At 38.8% G+C, this 20247-nt stretch overlaps 1 pseudogene; it reads right to left on the reverse strand.

Moving 5' to 3' along the window:
* The window catches only part of LOC138069478 (renin receptor pseudogene), a 51077-nt pseudogene extending 37568 nt beyond the window's left edge, over positions 1-13509 (reverse strand).
* Positions 13510-20247: the final 6738 nt, after the last annotated feature.

Below are 20247 nucleotides of genomic sequence, written 5' to 3' on the forward strand. Positions count from 1 at the left end.
TCTTTTAATTTCATGGCTGCAGTGACCATCTGCAGTGATTTTGGAGCCCCCAAAAATAAAGTCTGACACTGTTTCCACTGTTTCCCCATCTATTTCACATGGAGTGATGGGACCAGATGCCATGATCTTAGTTTTCTGAATGTTGAGCTTTAAGTCAACTTTTTCACTCTTCTCTTTCACTTTCATCAAGAGGCTTTTTAGTTCCTCTTCACATTCTGCCATAAGGGTGGTGTCATCTGCATTTATGAGGTTATTGATATTTTCCCCACCAGTCTTGATTCCAGCTTGTGTTTCTTCCAGTCTAGTGTTTCTCATGATGTACTCTGCATATAAGTTAAATAAGCCAGGTGACAACATACAGCCTTGACGTACTCCTTTTCCTATTTGGAACCAGTCTATTGTTCCATGTCCAGTTCTAACTGTTGCTTCCTGACCTGCATACAGATATCTCAAGAGGCAGGTCAGGTGGTCTGGTATTCCCATCTCTCTCAGAATTTTCCACAGTTTATTGTGATCCACACAGTCAAAGGCTTTGCCATAGTCAATAAAGCAGAAATAGATGTTTTTCTGGAACTCTCTTGCTTTTTCCAGGATCCAGTGGATGTTGCCCATTTGATCTCTGGTTCCTATGCCTTTTCTAAAACCAGCTTGAACATCAAGAAGTTCACGGTTCACGTATTGCTGAAGCCTGGGTTGGAGAATTTTGAGCATTACTTTACTAGCATGTGAGATGAGTGCAATTGTGTGGTAGTTTGAGTATTCTTTGGCGTTGCCTTTCTTTGGGATTGGAATGAAAACTGACCTTTTCCAGTCCTGTGGCTACTGCTGAGTTTTCCAAATTTGCTGGCATATTGAGTGCAGCACGTTCACAGCATCATCTTTCAGGATTTGAAATAGCTCTACTGGAATTCCATCACCTCCAGTAGCTTTTTTCCTAGAGATGCTTTCTAAGGCCCACTTGACTTCACATTCCGAGATGTCTGGCTCTAGATGAGTGATCACACCATTGTGATTATCTGGGTAGTGAAGATCCTTTTTGTACAGTTCTTCTGTGTATTCTTGCCACCTCTTCTTAATATCTTCAGCTTCTGTTAGGTCCATACCATTTCTGTCCTTTATTGAGCCCATGGCTAGATGTTGGCAAAAAGTGATGTCTCTACTTTTTAATACTCTGTCTAGGTTTGTCGTAACTTTTCTTTCAAGGAGCAAGCATCTTTTAATTTCATGGCTATAGTCACCATTTTAGAGCCCAAGAAATTAGTCTCTCACTGTTTCCACTGTTTCCCCACCTATTTGCCATGAAGTGTTGGGACTGGATGCCATGATCTTAGTTTTTTGAATGTTGGGTTTTAAGCCAGGTTTTCACTCTCCTCTTTCACCTTCATCAAGAGGCTCTTTAGTTCCTCTTCACTTTCAGCCATAGGAGTGGTATCATCTGTATATCTGAGATTATTGATATTTCTCCTGGCAATCTTAATTCCAGCTTGTGCTTCATCCAGCCCTGCATTCCACAGATATACTCTCCATGTAAGATAAGTAAGTAGGGTGACAATATACAGCCTTGACATATTCCTTTCCCATTTTGGAACCAGTCTGTTCCATGTCCAATTCTAATTGTTGCTTCTTGAATGGCATACAGATTTCTCAGGAGGCAGGTAAGGCGGTTTGGTATTCCCATCTCTTAGAGAATTTTCCACAGTTTCTTGTGATCCACACAAAGGCTCTAGTATAGTCAATGATGCAGAAATAGATATTTTTTGGAACTCTTTTGTATTTTCTATGAGCCAGGTTCCTCTGCCTTTTCTAAAAACAGCTTAAACATCTGGAAGTTCTTGGTTCATGTGCTGTTGAAGCCTGGCTTGGAGAATTTTAAGCATTACTAGAGTGTGAAATGACTGCAATTGTGCAGTAGTATGAATATTATTTGGCATTGCCTTTGTTTGGGGTTGGAATGGAAACTGACCTTTTCCAGTCCTGTGGCCAATGCTGAGTTTTCCAAATTTGTTGGTAGATTGAATGTAGCACTTTAACAGCATCATCATTTAGGATTTGAAATAGCTCAACTGAAATCCATAACCTCCACTAACTGTTTGTAATGATGCTTCCTAAGGCCCACGTGAGTTTGCACTCCAGGATATCTGGCCCTAGGTGAGTGATCACACCATTATGGTTATCTAGATCATTAAGATAATTTTTTATAGGTCTTCTGTGTATTCTTCCACCTATTCTTGATATCTTCTGCTTCTGTTAGGTCCATACCATTTCTGCCCTTTATTGTCCCCATCTTTGTATGCAGTGCCCTTGGTATCCCTAATTTTATTGAAGAGATATCTAGTGTTTCCCATCCTGTTATTTTCCTCTGTTTCTTTGCATTGATCACTGACAAAGGCTCTCTTATCTCCCCTTGCTATTCTTTGGAACTCTGCATTCAGATGGGTATATCTTTCCTTTTCTCCTTAGAGTTTACCTTCCCTTCTTTTCTCAGCTATTTGTAAGGCCTCGTCAGAACCATTTTGCCTTTTTGCATTTCTTTGTCTTGGGAATGATTTTGATCACCACCTCTGTACAATGCTATGAACCTATCAACAATTCTTCAGATTTGTTATCAGATCTAGTCCCTTGAATCTGTTTGTCACTTCCACTGTATATTCATAAGCGATTTGATTTAGGTCATACCTGAATGACTGAGTGGTTTCTGTTACTTTCTTCAATTTAAGTCTGAATTTTGCAATGAGTTCATGATCTGGGCCACAGTCAGCTCCTGGTCTTTTTGGTAACTGTATAGAGATTTTCCACCTTCAGCTGCAAAGAATATAATCAGTCTCATTTCACTATTGACCATCTGGTGATGTCTATGTGTAGAGTCATCTCTTGTGTTGTTGGAAGAGGGTGGCAGCTATGACCAGTGTGTTCTCTGGGCAACACCCTGTTAGCCTTTGTCCTGCTTCATTTTGTGCTCCAAGGCCAGACTTACCTTTACTCTGGGTATCTCTTGATGCCCTACTTTTGCATCCCAGAACCCTATGATGAAAAGGATTTCTTTTTGGTGTTTGTTCTAGATAGTCTTGCAGGTCTTCATAGAACCGTTCAACTTCAGCTTCTTTGGCATTACTGGTTGGGGCATAGACTCGGAATACTATGATATAGAATAGTTTGCCTCGGAAATGAACAGAGATCATTCTGTTGTTTTTGAGATTGCACCCAAGTACTGGATTTCAGATTTTTTGTTGACTATGATGGCTACACTCCATTTCTTCTAAGGGATTCTTACCTACAGTAGCAGATATAATGGTCATCTGAATTAAATTTGCCCATTCTGATCCATTTTAGTTCACTGATTTTTAAAATGTCTATGTTCACTCTTGCCATCTCCTGTTTGACCACTTCCAATTTAACTTGATCATGAAACTAACATTCCAGGTTCCTATGCAATATTGTTTTTTCACAGCATTGGACTTTACTTCCACCACCAGACACATCTACAGCTGGTGTTGTTTTTGCTCTGGCTCAGCCTCTTCATTCCTTTGGAGCCATTTCTTCACTCTTCTCCAGTATCATATTGGGCACCTACTGACCTGGGGAATTTATCTTGCATTGTCATGTCTTTTTGTCTTTTCATACTGTTCATGGGGTTTTCAAGGCAAGAATACTGAAGTGGTTTGCCATTCCCTTCTCCAATGGACCACTTTTTGTCAGAACTGTCCACCATGACCCGTCCATCTTGGGTGGCCCTACACAGTATGGCTCATAGTTTCATTGAGTTAGACAAGGCTGTAATCCATGTGATCAGTTTGGTTAGTTGTCTCTGATTGTGGTTTCATTCTATCTTCCCTCTGATGTATGAGGATAAGAGACTGTGGAAGCTTCCTGATGGGAGGGACTGAAGTGAAGTGAAGTGAAATTGCTGTCATGTCCAACTCTTTGTGACCCCATGGACTGTAGTCTACCAGGCTCCTCAGTCCACGGAATTTTCCAGGCAAGATTACTGGAGTGGGTTTCCTTCTCTGATGGGAGGGACTAGCCGTAGGGCAAATGGGTCTTGTTCTGGTGGGTTGGGGCTATGCTCAATAAATCTTTAATCCAATTTTCTTCTGATAAGTGGGGCTGTGTTACCTCCCTGTAGTTTGGCCTGAGGCCACCTCCTTCAAAAGGACTCATGCCAGCTCTCTGCAGCTCCCAGTACTATTGTTTTCAGTGCCCCTGCCCTGTAGCAGGCCACTGTAGACCCACACCTCCACCAGAGATTCCTGGACAGTCACAGACAAGTCTGGCTCAGTCTCTTGTGAGATCACTGTTCCTTTCTCCTGGATCCTGGTACACACAAGGTTTTGTTGTGCCCTCCAAGAGTCTGTAGAGAAGGCAATGGCAACCTACTCCAGTACTCTTGCCTGGAAAATCCCAGGGATGGGGGAGCCTGGTGGGCTGCAGTCCATGGGGTCACGAAGAGTCAGACACGACTGAGCGACTCACTTTCAGTTTTCACTTTCATGCATTGGAGAAGGAAATGGCAACCCACTCCAGTTTTCTTGCCTGGAGAATCTCAGGGACAGGGGAGCCTGGTGAGCTGCCATCTGTGGGGTCGCACAGAGTGAGACACGACTGAAGTGACTTAACAGCAGCAGCCAAGAATCTGTTTCCTCACTCCAGAGGGTCTGTAATCAAATTCCCTGGGAATTCTCAGTCCCTTTGCATATCCCAAGGTTGGGAAATCTGTTGTGGGCCCTAGAACTTTGGCAACAGTGCAAGAATTTCTTTGGTATAATTGTTCTCCGGTTTGTGGGTTGTCTGCTCAGTGGATCTATGGTTGGGCTAATGGTAACCTCCTCTAGGAGGGCTTATGCCACATGCTGCACCTCCCAGGTCTGCTGCAGTCAGAGCCCCATCCCTGTGGCAGGCCACTGCTGACCTATGTCTTCACAGGAGGCACTCAAACACTCAATGGCAAGTCTGGCTTAGCGTCTTGTGGGGGTCACTTTTCCTTTCCCTGGGCCCTGGTGCACACAAGGTTTTGTTTGCACTCTCTGAGAGTCTCCGGCAGGTATGAGGTTTGATTCTAAATGTGATTTTGCTGCAACTACTGTCTTGTTGGATCTTCTCTTTGCCCTTGGATGTGGGCTATCTTTTTTTGGTGGGATCAAACATTCTCCTTTTGATGGTTGTACCAGAGCTAGTCGTGATTTTGGTGTTCTCACAGGAATAGGTGAGCGCACATCCTTCTACTCTGGCATCATACATAACGACTTTCTGAATTACTTCACTCTGCATAATAGGTTCAAGGTTTATCCACCTCATTGGCACTGACTCAAATGCATTGCTTTTTATGACTGAGTAATATTCCATTGTATGTTCTGTAAATTTTTAATTCCTGAATTTTTAAATTAGATTTATATACAATTAAAATGGGTCAGTGGTAAAGAATAAGCCTGCTTATGCAAGCGATACAGTTTCGATTCTTCTGTCAGGAAGATCCCCTGGAGAAGGAAATGGCAACCCACTCTAGTATTCTTGCCTGTGAAATCTCATGGAGAGAGGAAACTGGTGGGCTACAATCCATAGGGTTGTAAAGAGTTGGACTCAACAACTAAACAACAGAATATTTTAGTTTTCTTAATGATTGGATATACTTTTCATTATTAATTATCATTACCTTTGGAGATATTCCTCCTTTTGAAATTTCCTTTTTTTTGAAATTAAAAGAGTAATACTAGTTTTTTAATGCATATTTTCTGCACATTATATTTTTTTTCACATTTAACTTTCAACTCACTTGTGTCTTTACCATTAAAGCAATTTCTTTAGTCAGCATGTTATAAGGTTATGCAATGTTATAGAGCCTGACAATCTGTCTTTTAACTGGAGTATGGAGTACTTAATGCAGTTACACTTAATGTGAGTATTGAGATTACTGGCTTTAGATTGTTATTTTACTCTTTGCTTTCTGTTTTGTCTGGTTTTGTTTCTTTTCCCCTGTTTTGCTGTCTTAAATTAATTAAGCATTTTAAAAAATATTCAATTTAATCCTGTGTTTTCATCTTTTTAGCCAATGTTAGTTTCAAATGGTTAAACTAGAGATTTAAATGTGCTTTGAATGTGCATCATTAACTTATAATAATCTACCTTAAAATGATGTTATAATTTTACAAAAATTCTGATATCTTTATCAGAGTCATTTTCCATTTATCCTTACTTTGTGCTCCTATTTTAATGTATTTTACCTCTCCATAATTTACAAACCTCACAATATATTGGTATTTTTCCTTAACCAGTCAAGAAATTAACTCTTTCAAAATATAACAATTAAAGGTGTATTATATTTGAATACATAGTTACAGTTCTATAACTATACATGTCTTTCTGGATATCTGGGCTTCTTCAAACTTAAGAACTTCCTTTAGTATCTCCTATAGTAAAAGCTCATGGAGATAAATTCTCTCAGTTTTTTATTGTCTGAAAATATATTTAATTTATCTCTTCTTTTTTTGTGGCTCTCCTAATATTACAATATAATTTATATACTTTTCTTAATGTTTTGACAAACATACATAGTTGTATAACAAGGGCCATAATGAAAATGTAGACCAATTCTTCAGTTCAGTTTTGTTCAGTTCAGTCGCTCAGTCATGTCTGACTCTTTGCGACCCCATGAATTGCAGCACACCAGGCCTCCCTGTCCATCACCAACTCCCGGAGTCTACCCAAACTCATGTGCGTCTAGTCGGTGATGCCATCCAGCCATCTCATCCTCTGTCGTCCCCTTCTCCTGTCCCCAGTCCCTCCCAGCATCAGGGTCTTCCTCAAATTTTCCTAGTGCCTATTTATAGTCAAGCATCCCTCAGTCCCAGCCCCAGGCAATTCAGAGTCTGTTTTTTGTCCCTATAGATTTGCCTTTTTGAAAAGTTCATGTAAATGGACTCATGCAGTATGTGGACTTTTGAGTCTAGCTTCTATACTTTAGTAGTACTATATATTTGTTACTCAGCCAAATTGTCCCTTGTATCAAGAGTCTCTATTTTATTATTTGGTGAGTAGTAGTCTATTTTATGGATAATACTTTTCTTATCAATCTATAAGAGATCAATTGTGAATAATATGATATAAATGCTATCATGCATGTCCTTATATGAATATAATTTGTCATTTTGCTTGGATAAGTGAATTAGATTTCTGAGTCTAATGATAAATATGTTTTATTACGTTCTGTCAGTTCAGTCATGTCCAACTTTTTGTGATCCCCGAAGACTATAGCCCATCAGGCTCCTCTGTCCATGGGACTCTCCAGGCAAGAACACGAGTGGGTTGCTGTTTCCTTCTCAAGGGGATCTTTCCAACCTAGGGATTGAAACCACATCTCCTGTATTGGCGGGCAGATTCTTTACTTTATGAGGCACTATCAAGTCTTTTCCAAATTAAATGAAGTATTTCACATTCCCACCAAAAATGTTCCAGAGCACAATGCTATTCTACACCCATGACAGCATTCTCACCAGCAGTTGGTATTGTCATATTTTTAAAAAATTGAATTTTAATCACTCTAGTTGGTATGCTGTAGTATTAATATTTAGTGGTTTTAAGTTTTTCTAAAACCAAATAATATTGAGAATTTCTTCATGTGTTATTTGCCAAAAGTATATCATCTTTGTTGCTTTATCTATCCAAATATTTTGCCAATTTTAAGCTGAGATATTTATATTCCAATTACTGAGTTAGAGATTTATTGATATACCATAGATACAATCACTTTAGGAGAGGTATCATTATTAAATATTTTGTAAATATATGAGACTGGTGGTTTCATTCTGTAAAGAGAGTCTTTTAAATAGTAAATGCTTTTATATTCAGAGTCTAATTTATCTTTTTCTTGATTTCTTTATTTGGGTTGTATTTTTGAAGTTGTGTCTGCTGAATCCTTGCCTAATCAATGATCAAATTTTTTTTCTACTTCCAGGACTTAAAAAGACTTAAGTTTTACTTCTAGATCTAGGATCAACTTATACTTTAATTTTTTCTTCCAAATGAATCAATAAAAAATATTTATATATTGCACAGGATGTTTACATAAGAATTTTTAGCAGTGTTTTTATAATATCAAAAATTATGAAACAATTAAAATAAGTAACAAGGATGAATTTCCCAAGCATATTTTGGAAAAAATATCTGAAAGGGAACACATATAATATGTAACCAATGACTATAGAGATTTTGTTGTTATTCAACAAAATAGTTGTGTCAGACTCCTTGTAACCCTAAGGATTTCAGCTTGCTAGGCTTCACTGTCCTTCACTATCTTCCAGAATTTGCTGCAACTCACATTCACTGAGTCAATGATACCTTTCAGCCATCTCATTCCTGTCACCTCCTGGTCCTCAATCCCTCAGTCTTTCCCAGATCAGGGTCTATTACAATTAGTCAGCTTTTTACATCAGGTGGCCAAAGTATTGGAGCTTCAGCATTAGTCCTTCCAAAGAATATTCAGGACTGATTTCCCTTGCAATAGATTGGTTTGATCTCCTTGCTGTCCAAGGGACTCTCAACAGTCTTCAACACCACAGTTCAAAAGCATCAATTCTTTGGCACTCAGCCTTCTTTATAGTCCAACTCTCACATCCATACATGACTACTGGAAAAACCATAGCTTTGACTATATGGACTTTCATCAGGAAAATTGTGTCTCTGCTTTTTATTACACTGTCTAGATTTGTCATAGCTTTTCTTCCGAGGATCAAGCATCTTAATGTCCTGGTTGCACTCACCATCTGCAGTGATTTTGGGGCTCAAGAAAATAAAGTTTGTCACTGTTTCCATTGTTTCCCCTTCTATTTTCCATTAAGTGATGGGACCAGATGCCATAATAGTTTTTTGAATATTGAGTTTTAAGCCAGTGTTTTCACCCTCCTCTTTCACCTTTATCAAGAGGCTCTTTAGTTTCTCTGGTATTCTCATCTCTTTAAGAATTTTCTACAATTTGTTGTGATCCACACAAAGAGATTTAAAATATTCCAAACATCTTCATATATCAATAAAAGTACAGACAAATGAATCAGGAGTATAAACTGTTAATTAAGGGTACTATTTTATTCTGAAGATAAGAGAGTAGCATAAAATAGGAAATGTGTACACAAATTTTACAACTGTATTGGAAATGTTTGTTGCTTAAGATATTTCGTGGCTACATAGAGACTCATTATACTGTTTATAAAATTTTAAGTGATATAAGTTTTTGCTTTCAAGTGATTTAAAATTTATTATAAGTGAAATAAGGCATTAAAAGGAAATTAATCATATATATGTATATACATTTATATATATGTATATATGTATATACAATTATAAAGTTAGCTTTCATCAGTATCTTTTTTTATTGAAGTACAATATTCTAGAAAAAAAATTTATAAATTAAAGTAAAAATAAAGCAAACTGAACCTAAATATCTATAAAGCATATGGAAATTAATTTGGATGAAAATTCAATGTTTCTGTTAATTGGTCTCTTATATGTTCAGTTCAGTTCAGTCCCTTAGTCTTGTTTGACTCTGTGACCCCATGAATCGCAGGACACCAGGCCTCCATGTCCATCACTAACTCCCGGGGTTCACTGAAATTCATGTGCATTGAGTCGGTGATGTCATCCAGCTATGTCATCTTCTGTTATCCCCTTCTTCTCCTGCCCCCAATGCCTTCCAGCATCAGGGTCTTTTCCAATGAGTCAACTCTTCTCATGAGGTGGCCAAAGTATTGGAGTTTCAGCTTTAGCATTAGTCCTTCCAATGAACACTCAGGACTGGTCTCCTGTAGGATAAACTGGTTGGGTCTCCTTGCAGTTCAAGGGACTCGCAAGAGTCTTGTCCAGCACCACAGTTCAAAATCATCAATTCTTTGGGGCTCAGCTTTCTTCACAGTCCAACTTTCACATCCATACATGACTACTGGAAAAACCATAGCCTTGACTAGATGGACCTTTTTTGGCAAAGTAATACTCCTGCTTTTTAATATGCTATCTAGGTTGGTCATAACTTTCCTTCCAAGAAGTGAGAGTCTTTTAATTTCATGGCTGCAATCACCATCTGCAGTGATTTTTGGAGCCCCCCAAAATAGTCTGACACTGTTTCCTCATCTATTTCCCATGAAGTCATGGAACCAGACGCCATGATCTTCATTTTCTGAATGTTGAGCTTTAAGCCAACTTTTTCGCTCTCCTCTTTCACTTTCATCAAGAGGCTTTTTAGTTCCTCTTCACTTTCTGCCATAAGGATGGTGTCATCTGCATATCTGAGGTTATTGATATTTCTCCCGGCAATCTTGATTCCAGCTTGTACTTGTTCCAGCCCAGCGTTTCTCATGATGTACTCTGCATATAGGGTAAATAAGCAGGGTGATAATATACAGCTTGATGTACTCCTTTTCCTATTTGGAACCAGTCTGTTGTTCCATGTCCAGTTCTACCTGTTGCTTCTTGACCTGCATATAGGTTTCTCAAGAGGCACAACTAGTAACTAAATGTTTTCAGTAATTAAAGAAAATATATATTGTCTTAAATTCTCTTGACACTGTTTATTAATGTTTGATATTCAGTTCAGTTCAGTCACTCAGTCATGTCTGACTCTTTGCGACAAAATGAACGGCAGCATGCCAGGCTTCCATTTCCATCATCAGCTCCCAAAATTGCTCAATCTCATGTCTATGGAGATGGCGATACCATCCAGCCATCTCATCCTCTGTTGTCTCTTTCTCCTTCCACCTTTGGTCTTTCTCAGCATCAGGAACTTTTTCCAATAAGTTACCTCTTCACATTAGGTGGCCAAAGTATTGGAACTTCAGCTTCAACATCAGTCCTTCCAATGGATATTCAGGGTTGATTTCCTTTAGGATTAAGTAGTTGGATATCCTTGTAGTCCAAGGGACCCTCAAGAGTATCCAACACCACAGTTCAAAAGCTTCAATTCTTCAGTGCATCAACTTCCTTTACCGTTCAACTCTCACATCCATACATGTCTACTAGAAAAACCATAGTTTGACTAGAGGGACTTTTGTTGGCAAAGTAATGTCTCTGTTTTTTAACATGTTATTTAGCTTGGTCATAGCTTTTCACCCAAGGAGTAAGTGTCTTTTAATTTCATGGCTGCAGTTGCCATTTGCAGTCATTTTGGAGCCCAAGAAAATAAAACTCTGCCACTATTTCCATTGTTTTCCCATCTATTTGCCATGAAGTATGAAGGAGATCAGCCCTGGGATTTCTTTGGAAGGAATGATGCTAAAGCTGAAACTCCAGTACTTTGGCCACCTCATGTGAAGAGTTGACTCATTGGGAAAGACTCTGATGCTGGGAGGGATTGGGGGCAGGAGGAGAAGGGGACGACAGAGGATGAGATGGCTGGATGGCATCACGGACTCGATGGATGTGAGTCTGAGTGAACTCTGGTAGTTGGTGATGGACAGGGAGGCCTGGTGTGCTGCGATTCATGGGGTCGCAAAAAGTCAGACACTACTGAGCGACTGAACTGACTGATGGGAACAGATGCCATGATCTTCGTTTAGAATGTTGAGTTTTAAGCCAGTTTTTTCAAGCTCCTCTTTTACTTTCATCAAGAGCTCTTTAGTTCATCTTTGCTTTCTGCCATAAGGCTGGTATCATCTGCATATCTGATGTCATTGATGTTTCTCTGGGCAATCTTGATTACAGCTTGTGCTTCATCCAATCTGACATTTTGCATGTTGTACTCTGCATATAAGTTAAATAAACGGGCTGACAATATATAGACTTGATGTACTCCTTTCCCAATTTGAAATCAGTCCATTGTTCCATATCTAGTTCTAACTGTTGCCTTTTTGACCTGCGTAAAGCAGAGACATTACTTTGCTGACTAACGTCTGTCTAGTCAAGGCTATGGTTTTTCCAGTAGTCGTGTATGGATGTGAGAGTTGGACAATGAAGAAGGCTGAGCACCAAAGAATTGATGCTTTTGAACTGTGGTGTTGGAGAAGACTGTTCAGAGTCCCTTGGACTGCAAGGAGATCCAAACTGTTCATTCTGAAGGAGATCAGCCCTGGGATTTCTTTGGAGGGAATGATGCTAAAGCTGAAACTCCAGTATTTTGGCCACCTCATGTGAAGAGTTGACTCATTGGAAAAGACTCTGATGCTGGGAGGGATTGGGGGCAGGAGAAGAAGGGGACGAGAGAAGATGAGATGGCTGGATGGCATCACTGACTCGATGAACGCGAGTCTGAGTGAACTCTGGGAGTTGGTGATGGACAGGGAGGCCTGGCGTGCTGCGATTCATGGGGTCTCAAAGAGTCGGACACGACTGAGTGACTGAACTGAAATGAACTGAAGAGATATTTCAGGAGGCATACACATTTTTAAAAGGTCATCTGGTATTCCCATCTCTTGAAGAATTTTCCACAGTTTGTTGTGATACACAGAGTAAAAGGCTTTGACATAGGCAGTAAAGCAGAAGTAGATGCTTTTCTGGAACTCTCTTGATTTTTCTATGATCCAACAGATGTTGGTAATTTGATTTCTGATTCCTCTGCCTTTTCTAAATTCAGCTTGAACATCTGGCGTTCTTTGTTCATGTACTGAGGCTGGCTTGGAGAATTTTGAGGATTACTTTGCTAGTATGTGAGATGGGTGCAATTGTGTGGTAGTCTGAACATTCTTTGGCATTGCCTTTCTTTGAGATTGGAATGAAAACTGAATTTTCCAGTCCTGTGGCCACTGCTGAGTTTTCCAGATTTGCAGGCATATTGAGTTCAGCTCTTTAACAGCACTATCTTTTAAGATTTGAAATGGCTCAACTGGAATTCTATCACCTCCACTAGCTTTGTTCATAGTGATGCTTCCAAAGGCCCACTTGACTTCACACTCCAGGATGTTGGCCCTAGATGAGTGATCACACCATCGTGGTTATCTGGGTCATTAAGATATTTTCTGTATAGTGCTCTGTATTCTTGCCACCTCTTCTTAATATCTTCTGCCTCCCTTAGGTCCATACTGTTTCTGTCCTTTATTTGCATGAAAATTTCCCTTGATATCTCTAATTTTCTTGAAAAGATTTCTAGTCTTTCCCATTCTATTGTTTTCTGGTTTCTTTGCATTGATCACTGACAAGACTTTCTTATCTCTTCTTGCTATTCTTTGGAATTCTGCATTCAGATGGGTACATCTTTCCATTTCTCCTTTGCCTTTAACTAATTTTCTCAGCTATTTTTATGTCCTCAGAAAACCATTTTGCCTTTATATTTTTGGGGGATTGTCTTGATCACCACCTCCTGTACAATGTCACAAACCTGCATCATAGTTCTTCGGACACTCTGTCTATCAAATCTAATCTCTTGAATCTATTTGTCATTTCCACTGTATAATTGTAAGGGGTTTGATTTAGGTCATACCTGAATGTTTTGGTTTCCCCTACTTTCTTCAGTTTAAGTCTGAATTTTGCAATAACGATTTCATGATCTGAATCACTGTCAGCTCTGGCCTTGTTTTTGCTGACTGTATAGAGCTTTTCCATCTTCGGCTGCAAAGAAAAATCAGTCTAGTTTCAGTATTGACCATCTTGTGACATTCATATGTAGAGCTGTCTCTTGTGTTGTTTTAAGAAGATGGCTGCCATGACAAGTGTATTCCCTTGGCAACACTCTGTTAGCCTTTGTCCTGCTTCATTTTGTCCTCCAAGGCCAAATTTGCCTGTTACTCCACATATTTCTTGTCATTCTACTGTTTCATTCTAGTTCCCTATGATATAAAGGTATTAGTTATGGAAAGTCTGGTAGGTCTTCATAGTACCATTCAACTTCAGCTTCTTCAGCATTACTGGTTGGGACATAGACTTGGATTACTGTGATATTGAATGGTTTGCATTGGAAATGAACAGAGATCATTCTGTTGTTTTTGAGATTATACCCAAGTACTGCATTTCAGATTCTTTTGTTGACTTGAGGGCTACTCCATTTCTTCTAAGGGATTCTTGCCCACAGTAGTAGATATAGTGGTCATCTGAATTAAATTCACCTATTCCGGTCCATTTTAGTTCACTGATTCCTAAAATGTTGACGTACACTTGTTCACTCTTGCTGTCTCCTGTTTGACCACTTCCAATTTGCCTTGATTCATGGACCTAACATTCCAGGTTCCTATGCAATACTGCTTTTTATAGCATTGGACTTCACTTCCATCACCAGTCATATTCACAGCTGGGTGGTGTTTTCATTTTGGTTCTGTCCCTTCATTTTTTCTTGAGTTATATCTCCACTCTTCTCCAGTAGCTGGGCACCTACTGACCTGGGAAGTTTATCTTTCACTGTCATATCTTTTTGCCTTTTCATAGTGTTCATGGGGTTTTCAAGGCAAGAATACTGAAGTGGTTTGCCATTCCCTTCTCCAATGGACCACATTTTGTCAGACCTATCGACCATGACCTGTCCATCCTGGGTGGCCCTACACAGTATGGCTCATAGTTTCATTAAGTTAGACAAGGCTGTGATCCATGTGATCAGTTTGGTTAGTTGTCTCTGATTGTGGTTTTTATTCTGTCTGCCTTCTGTTGTATGAGGATAAGAGGCTTGTGGAAGCTTTTGTTGTTAAATTAAATTTAAAATTATGAGCATTTTTTATTATGAGTGAGAATGACATTAATTTAATAGCACTATATTCTGAGTTTTATTTTCAGTGAGACATAAATGACTTCAGGTGGTTTATTGATAATTGTAATCTAAATGTACTTTGGTTACTGAAGACATTTAATCCTGCAAGTATTCATAAGAAATTAATGAACAGATATTTTAATTTACTGGAAAGAGTCAGCCAGTGAGAGACTTGTCACAACCCAGCCAGTGAAAAACCATTGACCTTTTGTTTACTATAGCCCTCCCATTTTACCTTCCCCCTCTATGAAAGAGTTTTCTTTATTTCTGCTGGACACTTGCACTTGTCTTACCAGAGTTAATGATCCTCCTAATTGGAATACTTTGTGGATTGTGGAAAAACACATTTTTCTTTTTTGCTGAAGAAATAATTGCCAGTCATCTGTTTTAAACATGCTGTACTTATTCATTCAGTCATGTCTGACTCTTTGTAACCCCATGCTATGCAGCCATGCCAGGCTCCTTTGTCCATGGGGACTCTCCAGGCAAAGATACTGGAGTGTGTTGCCATCCCCTCCTCCAGAGGATCTTCCCAACCCAGGGATCAAACTCTGGTCTCCTGAATTGCAGGTGGATTCTTTCCCATCTGAGTCACCAGGAAAACCCTTTAAACATGGTAAAACATTTAAATTATCAACAAAAGTCATCTTTTCAGTGGCCAAATTAGTGATACAACTTCATGCAAATATAATAGTCCTTCATTAGATCTCCTAAATTGAGAGCAGGCTGGCCAGAGGGAGTTAAAAATAGATAAGCTAATGACAGCTCTACCTTGATTGCACTGAATTTATCGATTAATGATAGCAACTAGGATAACTGAATCATCACAGAGTAATGATCATCTGAGTCTATCACTGTTGTAGTTTCTTAGAACTGTAAGGTTTTCCTACATCTATAAGTAAATACTTTTATGTATAGCAACCAATACAGGTTTTAAAATAATTAAGTACCAAAATGAGAGTAATTTAATTTTTAGACTTGATATTTGAGATGTAGACAAACATCTTTTTAAACCATTTTAAAAATTGAATTATTGGTAATTTCAGTTCAGTTCAGTTAGTCAGTCACGTCTGACTCTTTGCAACCGCATGGACTGCAGCACATCAGGCCTCCCTGTCCAACACCAACTCCCAGAGTTTACTCAAACTCATGTCCATTGAGTCAGTGATGCCATCCAGCCATCTCATCCTCTGTTAACCCCTTCTCCTCCTGCCTTTGATGTTTCCCAGCATCAGGGTCTTTTCCAGTGAGTCAGTTCTTCGCATCAGGTGGCCAAAGTATTGGAGTTTCAGCTTCAGCATCAGTCCTTCCAATGAATAGTCAGGAATGGTTTCCTTTAGGATGGACTGGTTGGATCTCCTTGCAGTCCAAGGGACTCTCAAGAGTCTTCTCCAACACACAGTTCAAAAGCATCAACTCTCGGTGCTCATCTTTCTTTACAGTCCAACTCTCACATCCATACAAGACCACTGGAAAAATCATAGCTTTGACTAGATGGACCTTTGTTGACAATTTACCTTGTGTTAATATGTATATCTAAGTGATCGATGTTCTTTTCCATTACAGGTTGTTATAAAATATTGAATATAGCTTCCTATGCTATTCAGTAGGTCCTTGTTTATTTTATATATAGTAGTAGTATGTATGGAAAAGGAAATGGCAACCCACTCCAGTATGCTTCCTTGGAGAATCCCAGGGTCAAAGGAGCCTGGTGGGCTGCCATCTATGGAGTTGCACAGAGTTGGACACAACTGAAGTGACTTAGCAGCAGCAGAAGTATGTATATGCTAATCCCAGGCTTCCCAGGTAGCTCAGTGGTAAAGAATCTGCCTGCAATGCAGGAGACACAGGTTTGATTCCTGGGTCAGAAGATCCCCTTGCGAAGGAAAGGACGACACACTCCAATATTATTTCCTGGGAAATCCAATGGACAGAGGAGCCTGGTGGGCTGCAGTCCATGGGGTCACAGAGTTAGACAGGAGGTAGCAACTGAGCAAGAATACTTGCATATGCTAATCCCAAATCCTAATATATCTCCCCCACCCCTTACTGTCACTTTGGTAACCAGAAGTTTGTCTTAAATGTCTGTGAGTCTAGTTTTGTTTTGTAAATAGATTCATTTGTATCATTTTTTAAATATATTTCATTTATAAGTGATATCACAATATTTGTCTATCACTGTCTGATATACTTCACTTAATAGGATAATCTCTAAATCCATCCATGTTCCTGCAAATGACATCATTTCATTATTTTATGGCTGAGTAATATTCTATGCTGTGAGTGTGTGAGTGCGTGTGTACATATTTTCTTTATCCATTCATAAGTTGATGGACATTTAGGGTGCTTCATGTCTTAACTATTGGAAATAATGCTGCAATGAATCTGGGGATGCATGTATTTTATTTTATTTTTTTAATTTTTTTACTTTATTGGTTTGCCATACATTGACATGAATCCACCACAGGTGTACATGAGTTCCCAACCCTGAAACCCCCTCCCACCACCCTCCCCATATCATCTGTCTGGGTCATCCCAGTGCACCAGCCCCAAGCATCCTGTATCCTGTATCAAACCTAGACTAGTGACTCGTTTCTTACGTGATAGTATACATGTTTCATTGCCATTCTCCCAAATCATCCCACCCTCTCCCTCTCCCACAGAGTCCAAGAGTCTGTTCTTTACATCTGTGTCTCTTTTGCTCTCTCGCATACAGGGTCATCATTACCATCTTTCTAAATTCCATATATATGTGTTAGTATACTGTATTGGTGTTTTTCTTTCTGGCTTACTTCACTCTGTATAATCGGCTCCAGTTTCATCCACCTCATTAGAACTGATTCAAATGTATTCTTTTTAATGGCTGAGTAATACTCCATTGTGTATACGCATCACAGCTTTCTTATCCATTCATCTGCTGATGGACATCTAGGTTGCTTCCATGTCCTGGCTATTATAAACAGTGCTGCGATGAACATTGGGGTACACGTGTCTCTTTCAATTCTGGTTTCCTCGGTGTGTATGCCCAGCAGTGGGATTGCTGTGTCATAAGGCAGTTCTATTTGCAGTTTTTTAAGGAATCTCCACACTGTTCTCCATAGTGGCTGTACTAGTTTGCATTCCTACCAACAGTGTAAGAGGGTTCCCTTTTCTCCACACTGTCTCCAGCATTTATTGCTTGTAGACTTTTGGATCACAGCCATTCTGACTGGTGTGAAATGGTACCTCATTGCGGTCTTGATTTTCATTTCTCTGATAATGAGTGATGTTGAGCATCTTTTCATATGTTTGTTAGCCATCCGTATATCTTCTTTGGAGAAATGTCTATTTAGTTCTTTGGCCCATTTTTTGATTGCATCATTTATTTTTCTGGAATTGAGCTGCATGTATTTTAAAAGTTTATTTTTAATTGGACTATAATTGCTTTATAATTTTGTATTGGTTTCTGCCATACAACTATATGAATCAGCCATAAGTATGCATATATCCCCTCCCCCTTGAGCCCCCCTACCACCTACCCCCATCCCACCCCTCTAGGTAATCAAAGAGCACTGGGCTGAGCTCCATGTGCTGCACAGGAACTTCCCACTAGCTATCTATTTTACAAATGGTAGTGTATGCATATCAGTGCAACACTCTCAATTCATCCCACCTCTCCTTCCCCTGCTGTGTCCAGAAGTCCATTCTCTATGTCTGCGTCTATATTCCTGCTGCAAGTAGGTTTATCATTGTTATTTTTCTAGATTCTATATAAATATACGCAATAGTATATTCTATTTGCTTTTCTCTTTCTAAGTTACTTCAATCTATATAACAGGCTCTAGGTTAACCCACCTCATTTTAACTGACTCAAATTTGTTCCTTTTTATGTCTGAATAATATTTCATTGTGTATATATATGTGTGTGTGTGTGTGTTTGTATGTGTATATATATATGTATATGCCACAACATATTTATCCATTCATCTTTTGATGGACATCTAAGTTGCTTCCCAGCCCTGGCTAATGTAAATAGTGCTGCAGTGAACACTGGGGTACATGTGTCTTTTGAATTATGGTTGTCTCAGACTGTATGCCCAGTAGGCTTTTGTGCAGCAAAGGAAACTATAAACAAGATTAAAAGACAGTGCTAAAATGGAAAAAAATAATTGCAAATGAAGAAACTGACAAAGAATTAAACTCAAAAATATACAAGTAGCTCATGCAGCTAAATATCAGAAAAAGAAACAACCCAGTCAAAAAATGGGCAGAAGACCTAAACAGATCTTTTCTCCAAAGAAGACATACAAATGACCAATAAATACATCAAAAGCTGCTTAGTATTACTCATTACTAAAGGAGTGAAAATCAAAACTACAATGACAAATGCAAATCAAAGCTACTATGATGTATCACCCTACACCAGTCAGAATGGTGTTGTTCAGTTGCTCTGTTGTGTCTGACTCTTTACATCCCTGTGAACTGTAGCATGTCAGGTTTCCCTGTCCTTCACTTTCTCCTGGAGTTTGCTCAAAGTCATATGCATTGAGTCAGTGATGCTATCTAAACATCTCATCCTCTGCTGCCCACTTCTCCTCTTGCCCTCAGTCTTTCCTGGCATCAGGGTCTTTTCTAGTGAGTAGGCTCTTCATATCAGGTGGCCAGAGTATTGGAGCTTCAGGTTCAGCATTATTCCTCCCAACGAGTATTCAGGGTTGATTTCCTTTAGGATTAAGTGGTCAGAATGGCATCATCAAAATATCTACAAACAAATGCTGGAAAGGATGTAGAGAAAAGGGACTCCTCTTGCACTGTTGGTGCGAATATAAATCAATACAGTGATTATGGATAACAGTATAGAGATTCCTAAAAAAAAAAAAAAAAGAATAAAACTACCATATGCCCCTAAATGTATCTTTTTGAATTATGGTTGTCTCTGGAACTGGATCTTCTCAGTGGTAAAGAATCCACCTGCCAGTCTAGGAGATGTAGGAAACTTGGGTTTGACCCCTATGTTTGAGAAGAACCCTTGCAGGTTTCTTCTTAGAGCAGTTCAACTTGTCAGATTAAAAATAATTTATATATTAAAAAACACTTACTTGAAAACTCTGAATGTATAGATTGAAATGTTAACTACTAGTGTGATAATATGATTTTCTTCAGAAAACTACAGGAAAGTAGAACAATGCGGATAGATATCAGTTATGAGCAAATTTAAATTTAGTCACTATTTACTTCCTTAGAGCTCCCTCTCAATTTAGTTATAGATCAGTTAATGTGTCATATAAGGCTGTCAGCATTTAGAAAATTGTTACTGAGAAAAAATTTCCATGTTATGATCATTTTAAGATATATCTATTTTTATTCCTTTGAAGATTTTCACTTATTTTCATTATTTTTTTGTGATAAGAATAATCTAGAAAATTTTACTTGTTATAATTAATTATCATGACATATTTGGTATGCCATTATTATTGCGGTTTTTTTGAGTAATAATTCCTATATCACACGGTTCGCCCACTTAACGTGTATAATGGTTTTAAATGTATTAACATATTCAGTGGATACTGTACATTCAATACATATATGTAATATATTTTCAATAATATTCAATTAGATAAATCAAA

Source organism: Capricornis sumatraensis, chromosome 2 (genome assembly GCF_032405125.1).
Source record: "Capricornis sumatraensis isolate serow.1 chromosome 2, serow.2, whole genome shotgun sequence".
In the NCBI taxonomy this organism is placed as follows: domain Eukaryota; kingdom Metazoa; phylum Chordata; class Mammalia; order Artiodactyla; family Bovidae; genus Capricornis; species Capricornis sumatraensis.